General features: G+C 39.8%; 1 non-coding gene across 1 annotated transcript; it reads left to right on the top strand.

Moving 5' to 3' along the window:
* The first annotated feature begins 1,198 nt into the window (after positions 1–1,198).
* On the top strand, positions 1,199–1,304 carry LOC120105028. Its single transcript, XR_005507412.1, has one exon. It is a non-coding gene; the product is annotated as a small nucleolar RNA R71 (small nucleolar RNA).
* The last annotated feature ends 5,978 nt before the right edge of the window (positions 1,305–7,282 follow it).

Here is a 7,282-nt window from a genome sequence, read left to right as displayed (position 1 = left end):
TAGGTAGGATCTTTTTAGGCACATGTGTCCTAGATTTTCGCTTTTGGGTGCACAGGTCTTTGAGAAATTTTGCATAGGAGGAAACTTGTTTGATGGCATCAAGGAGCGGAAGGTGGATTTTAACTTGTTTGAAGACATCGATCATCTCTTCTAGTGAAGTTCCTTTCTTGCCAAAGGAAGAGGGTGCATTAAGTGCTTCAGGGAATGGGGCCTTTAAAATGTGGCTTGTGGCAGATGGTGGACTAGCTGGAGAAAGTTTTGGATTTTCATGTGATATATTCCTCTCCTCTTCTTCACCTTCCTTATTGTTACCCTTCCCAACCTTATTATCTATTATACGTCCACTCCTCAGGATAGTCAAAGCATTTGCTTGCTCATGATTTAGTCGAGTTTCTTGAGCCATGTATTGTCCCCTTGGATTATTCATTGGTTGACTTGGAAGCTTACCTTCCTCTCGCTTGTTAATGCATTGGCTAGTTGACCCATTTGGGATTCTAGCTTAGCAATTGATTGCGTGTGAGAGTGCAATAGTTGTGTGTTTGCCTCCAAACCTTGAAGGGCAGTCAACACTTTCTCCTCAAAGGCTGTATTTCTTTAGGTTCGAGGAGGAGGGTGTTGAAATTGAGTTGAGGGATGGTAGAGATGAAAATTCTGAGGGTTTTGAAAATTTTGGAAGCAGGGTTGGGCAGTATTCGAAGCTTGCTGCCTCCAAAAAAAATTTGGATGATTCCTCCATCCCGGGTTATATGTATTAGAAAATGGGTCATTACCCGATCTGGGCTGTGTTTGGGCAGCATTGATGTGTTCTTGCACGAGTTCGGGAAATTGGGGTGCTGAGGGGCACTCATGAATAGGGTGTGATGGGCTAGAACAGATGGCACACACTTGTGCTTGGAAAGAGCTAACGAAATGTCCTCCTATCATCAATTGATCAATCTTATGGGACAATGCATCTACCTTGCTAGACAGGTCCATGGAATGACTTATTTCACAAATGGTCCCTTTTCTTTGAGAACTTGGGGGTGCTTGACGAGAACAGGAAGCATGGTGGAGGGAGTTTTCATTAAGATTTTCAAATAATTGCCATGCTTCATGCTCATTTTGAAGCATGAATGTCCCCTCGCATGCAGCATCGATCATCTGACGGTTTAGTTCAGTCAAACCGTCATAAAAATATTGCACTAGCTGCCACTTAGGTATTTGATGATGAGGGCATTTAAGGATTAGGTTCTGAAATCTCTCCCAAGTTTTATGAAATTCTTCTCCCTCGGTTTGGGAGAAGCTTGTAATGGCACGTCTAAACTGGTTCGTTCTTCCTATGGGAAAGTATTTTTTAAGGAATTCTTGTTGCATTTGATCCCAAGAACGAATCGACTTAGCTTCTAAAGAATTCAGCTATTGTTTGACTCTATCTTTAAGGGAGAAAGGGAATAATCTAAGTTTCAGAGCATCATCAGTGAAGTTCTGAATCTTGACAGTGGTGCAAATCTCAAGAAATTCATCTAGGTGTTTATATGGTTCTTCGTTGGTGAGCCCATAAAAAGATGGGAACATTTGGATCACACTAGACTTTATTTCATATTGTACCACTGCTACCTCAGGTAATCGAATGCAAGATGGGGAAGTGTAAATGGTGGGAGTAAAGTACTCCCTCAGGAGTTTGGATTGTTCTTCAGCCATCTCAGGAGGTGGGGATGATTCTAATATTCTGATCTCAGCTCGAATATTCCTAAGGGTCCGTTCTATTTCAGGGTCAAAAGGTAATAGGTCACGTACTCTAGAACGACTCCCTTGCATACACTAGTACTTGATCAGTCAAGCATGCAATAAAAGATAAACACATCAATCCTTGTATTTGTCCTAAAATCACTAAACAGCTCCTAACTAGTTTGAAGAGGGCACCTAAGCCTCCAATCCGGTCTAATGAACCGAGTTGACCAGGTAAGCTCCCAGGTAAGTGGAGGGGTCACGATGCATTCGCAAAGGTCCCACTTAAAATCTACTTGTCTCGAATAGATGAACTGTCTTCCTTATGGGGACAAAGCTTGCCTAGATATCAACTAAGCCACAGAGCGAAATTGGTGCAACTTTTGGTGATCTTCGTCCTATTGAGCTCGAATGTTCCTAGGAGCCAACGTCTAATTGATTTTAATTAAAGTGACACTATGTGAGATTGAGTTCACCTAAGTTGGGCAAGAATCCGGTGATGAAATCTGGCTCTTATCTTGTTGGGGTGATTGCCCTTACTATGTGCGGATTAATTTGTGTATGTGTATCAAGCATGTATTCACACTTTTGCTGAAATTAAAATCAAACAATCACCACAAAATTTCAAGCTAATAATTAATTTAAATAAGAAAGGTTTAGAGGTTACCAAAGAAAATTTTCCCAGCAATTTAAAATTTTTTAAGCAAATCTCTAAAGCATTCCTTTTCCAGCTATTCTCCTTTTGATCATCCTAGATTTTTTCTTCGATTCCTGATCAAATAAGACCAAAAGAAAAATTAAAAAAAATTAGTAGAAGAGAAAAAGGAGATAAGAAAAGTAACAATAATAGAAAATAATTTATATCTATATATATATTTGAATTTTTTTTTAATTAATTAATTTTTTTTAATGATAGGAAAAATAACTATGCAAGCAATCCCCGGCAACGGCGCCAAAAATTGATCGGTTCTTTCAATTTCAAAAGTAAACCACGCAATAGCACGTATCCTGTAGGATAGTGATTACGGGTGTCGGTCCACAGGGATTGGAGACTAGTTATTTTTCTTTAATAATAAATCAAAAAGAAGAATTTGCTAACTTGATTTAACTAAATTAATCTATGAGTACGAATTGAAATTTATCAAAGTAGATGGATCTAGGGTTTCGAATCCACCGCGTAGCATTGCATTAGGGACTGTGTTCTTAATTTTTATCTTTTGGAGAGGCATGCAAATTGGGTACAAGCCTTTTAAAATAAAAGCATAAAGAGTGTTAGGAAGATCCATCTTCGGTGTAGCATGAAGTGTCTACCTAAGTATGCTAATCTAGGATGCAGCACACTTCATCTTCCTAGGCATGGATCATCTTAGACTACTTTAGCAAATATGATTAGTAACTAGCATGCTCAAAGTTTAAATATCATAAAGGAATATTTCATTGAAAATAAGAATTTAAACAAGCTCCAAAATAATAAAAAAAATAAGAACTACAATGCCCTGATACATTGCTAGGGCTTCATCCAGCCCTAGACTAGACGTTTAGCTGCGCATGGCTTCCGGACGACCTTCCATCTTCAAATGAAATTGATCACCTCCCATTATTCCCAAAATATCCAAAACTATTCTCTTTACCCCTCCCTCCTTTCTTTTTTTTTATTTCTTTTCTCTGGTTCCCTCTTCGGCTTTCTTCTTCTTTTCACCAAAACAGGGGGTCTCCCCTGTTTTTCTTCCCCGAGCTCTCCTCAAGCCGATGGCCACCCTCCTCCTTTTATAGCTGTCCGGAGTGCTCATTTTGGAAGAGAGAAGAGATCACGGGTGGCTGATTCCGGGGCGTGATGCCGGAGGGCAGATCGCGGATGAAGACGGCGAGAAATGGGAGGTTGGGTTGTGGGATGTAGATCCGTGGAGCGGCTGGGTCTCGGCGTGATCCGTGGAGCGGCTGGGGCGCAATGCTGGGAGGAGCGGAAGAAGAAGGTGGCCGGATCCATGGCGTGATACGCTGGGAGAATGGCTAGATCTCGGGTGACGACATGGACGGCGCTAGAGACGGATGCCGACGGCTGGGATCGTGGAGGAGTGGTCGCTGGCTGCACCGGCGGATGGCGGAATACCCGGGGATGAAGACGATGCCGTGAATCTTGGCTGCTGGGAGGGGCTGATCGGTGGATTGATGGGAGGACGCCGTGGACGGCCGTGATGCGCTGCGGGAGGAAGAAGATGCACAGTGAAATTTCGTAACACTGTTCATATGAACAGTGTTTTCACGGAACACTGTTCATATGAACAGTGTTTTCAGTAATTTGGGGAAAAATTCTTTTCTTGCTCTATTTTGACGTGAAAATGGGCATATGTGGATTTAAAATAAAGGTCTCCCCTGTTTTGCTTAGTTTGGAAACGTGATGCGGAGATGGGAATTTCTGAACTGTTGGATTGCTTGGGGGAGCTACGGACAGTGGTCGTGGGAAAGGAATGGAATTGGTTGGGAATTGGCTTTGGATTTAAGGTGAGTCATGATCGTTGACTTGCTTAAACTTATTCTCGAGCCCAATGTTATTTAATTCTTGCTAAACTGCTTCAGACCGAACTTAACCAGATAAAATAAACAAGACTAAAAACAAGACCGTGACTTAATAAAAAAAAGGATTAATCAAATATTTTTCCTCATACAAGAATAATTATCTAATCAGGACCAAAACCTATTTAATCATAGCCTTAGCTTGATTACAACTCCATCAGGTTACTAAACCGGGTCAACACAATCTCCTCCTTATATGTTTTCATGAAAGATTACAACCAGGAGAGAGACAAGTTCAGAGTCTGTTTTGAGAAAAGAATTATTTACCTCTTACCATATTTTAAATTTATTTCAATGTTTATTCAATTTCATGGTAAAGTATGTATTTATCAGTTTAAGAACATTGATAAGTGCTATGAAAAGATAACTAAATTATAAATTATTCAGCACTTATCACTTGGTTGTCTATTAGTTGATTAGACTGAACCCTATCATTTAATGGTTGGACCTAACTAGGGTATTCGGTGGAGACGCCACACGCCTGCCGAAGAACCTAGGGCAAAATCATCACTAGAAGTTACTTGGTGAAGCAATTGGTTAAGAACCTACCAATAGGTGCATATGGGTTGGCCGAGCCACACTCAGGCTTATATGCGATCTATTGGGTTCTAGTGCCCACTAAAGCATTAAGAGTAATTTTTCGAATTGGAGGTAGAGGCTACCAATTTGTATAAAATAATGGGAGTACCTTTAGACTAACGTCCAAGTCTAATGTGTTTAGTCAATTCATATACTAATAGCCAAATTTTCTTTTATACAGAAATGGCCACTAATTTGTCACTTCGCTCATTATTGGATAATGACAAGTTAACTGGTTCCAACTTCAATAATTGATATAGGAAACTGAAAATTATGCTAGAGCATGAATGGATCCTTTATGTGATAACAAATCCAGCACCTGAGCAGTCCGCTGCTAATGCACGGGGTACAGTCAGAGACACTTATCAGAAGTGGCTCAGTGATCATATCACTGTCCGTTGCATTATGCTCGCTGCAATGAATGATGAGTTTAGGAGGTGTTTTGAGAATGCGCAGCCGGAAGACATCATTCAAGTGTTGAATGAATCATTCGGTTTTTCTGATGACGTTAAAATGCACAAGACTAGTTGTGCTATTTTCAGTGCACGTATGAAGGATGGAGCTTCGACGACCGATCATGTATTGTACATGATTGAGTTAATCGAGTGCCTAGGCACTCTCGGATTTCCCCTACATGATCAATTGGGGAAGGATGCTATACTGAATTCTCTTCCTGGTTCGTACCGCCCATTTCTCACCAACTTTCGTATGACGAAACTGGTAGTAAATTATCACCAATTGTTGGGTTTACTACAAACTTTTGAGAAGGATCACCAACTCCTAAAAGAGTCGGTGAATTTAGTGGGAGGTTCGTCCAGGGGTCATGGTACCTGTAAGAAAGGGAAGAAGAAAAATAAAAATCAAAAGAAAAAGGTGCAACGTGCGAAGCCAAGTCAGACCAAAAAGATTAAGGCTGACCACAATCTGGCAGAATGCTTCTATTGTAAGAAGTAGGGGCATTAGAAGAGAAATTATCCTCAGTACCTTGCCTCACTTGACCCGAACAGGCCAAGCAAGAGAAAAGGGCAATCAGTTGCTGATTATGGTATTTATAACACCTTGTAATTTCTCTATATGTGATAATTCGACCTGGGTATTAGATATTGGAAGTCTGTTTAATATATGCAATTCATTGCAAGGACTTCAGGTCAATGAGAGATTTGGAAACATTGAGAGATTCCTGAATGTTGGAGATGGAAGATCTGTTCCAGTTCTTGCTTTATGAAATCTCAAACTTGTTTTCAATTTTCATGTAGTTGTCTTGAGTGATTGTCACTATTGTCCTACGTTCTTATTAAATGTAATTTTCGTGGGCCTTTTGGCCATAAACGATTAAGAAATCTCAATAAAGAAATGTTCTTGTGATATCATTATGAATGGTGTTACTGTAATACATGGACAATTGAGTAATGGCATATACATATTGTCACAGCCTGTTAATGTAATGTACAAGTCAAGTAAGCGCCCTAGAATAGATAATATCATGGATATCTATCTTTGGCATCATAGGCTAGGTCATATTAACAAGAACAGGATGAACAGGTTAAGTAAAGAGAGAATTCTCAATGTTAATGATTGTGAATCATTAATAACCTGTGAATCATGCCTTCTTGGTAAAATGACTAAATCACCTTTTACTGAAAAAGATGAACGAGCCAGTGACTTATTGACCCTTGTACATTCTGATGTATGTGGGCCAATGAGCACAGATGCTAAAGGTGGGTATTCATATTTCATTACATTTACAGACGACCTTTCGAGATATGGTTATATCTATTTAATGAGACATAAATCTGAAGCATTTGAAATGTTCAAATTGTATCGTAATGAAGTAGAAAAACAAACTGCAAAGAGTATTAAAACTCTTCGATCAGATCGAGGGGGTGAATACCTTTCCAATAAGTTTTTGACATATCTAAGAGAGAATGGGATTCTCTCTCAATGGACTTCTCCTGGTACACCACAATATAACGGTGTATCAGAAAGGAGAAATCAAACTCTGTTAGACATGGTTCGATCCTTGATGGGGTTTGCTGATCTGCCCATATCCTTTTAGGGATATGCTCTTGAATTAACCTGCTATATTCTAAATAAGGTTCCAAGTAAATCTGTAAATAAAACACCACATGAGATGTGGACTGGACGTAAGCCGATGCTCTCTCACCTTAGGGTTTGGGGGTGTCCAGCGTACGTCAAACGTTTGAAGACAGACAAACTTGAACCCAAGTCTGACAAATATTTCTTTGTTGGTTATCCTAAAGAAACTAAAGGATATTACTTCTACTTTGCTGAAGAACAAAAATTGTTTGTAAGCAATAGAGCTGTTTTCCTAGAGAAAGAATTTCTTAGTGAAGGAACTAAAAGCTCTAATGTTGAGCTTAGGAAAGTTCAACATGTAGAAGACCCGACACCATCCACTGAA

Source organism: Phoenix dactylifera, unplaced genomic scaffold (assembly GCF_009389715.1).
Source record: "Phoenix dactylifera cultivar Barhee BC4 unplaced genomic scaffold, palm_55x_up_171113_PBpolish2nd_filt_p 000176F, whole genome shotgun sequence".
In the NCBI taxonomy this organism is placed as follows: domain Eukaryota; kingdom Viridiplantae; phylum Streptophyta; class Magnoliopsida; order Arecales; family Arecaceae; genus Phoenix; species Phoenix dactylifera.
The sequence above is the reverse complement of the archived record's forward strand: the minus strand, read 5'-3'. Positions and strand labels throughout refer to the sequence as shown.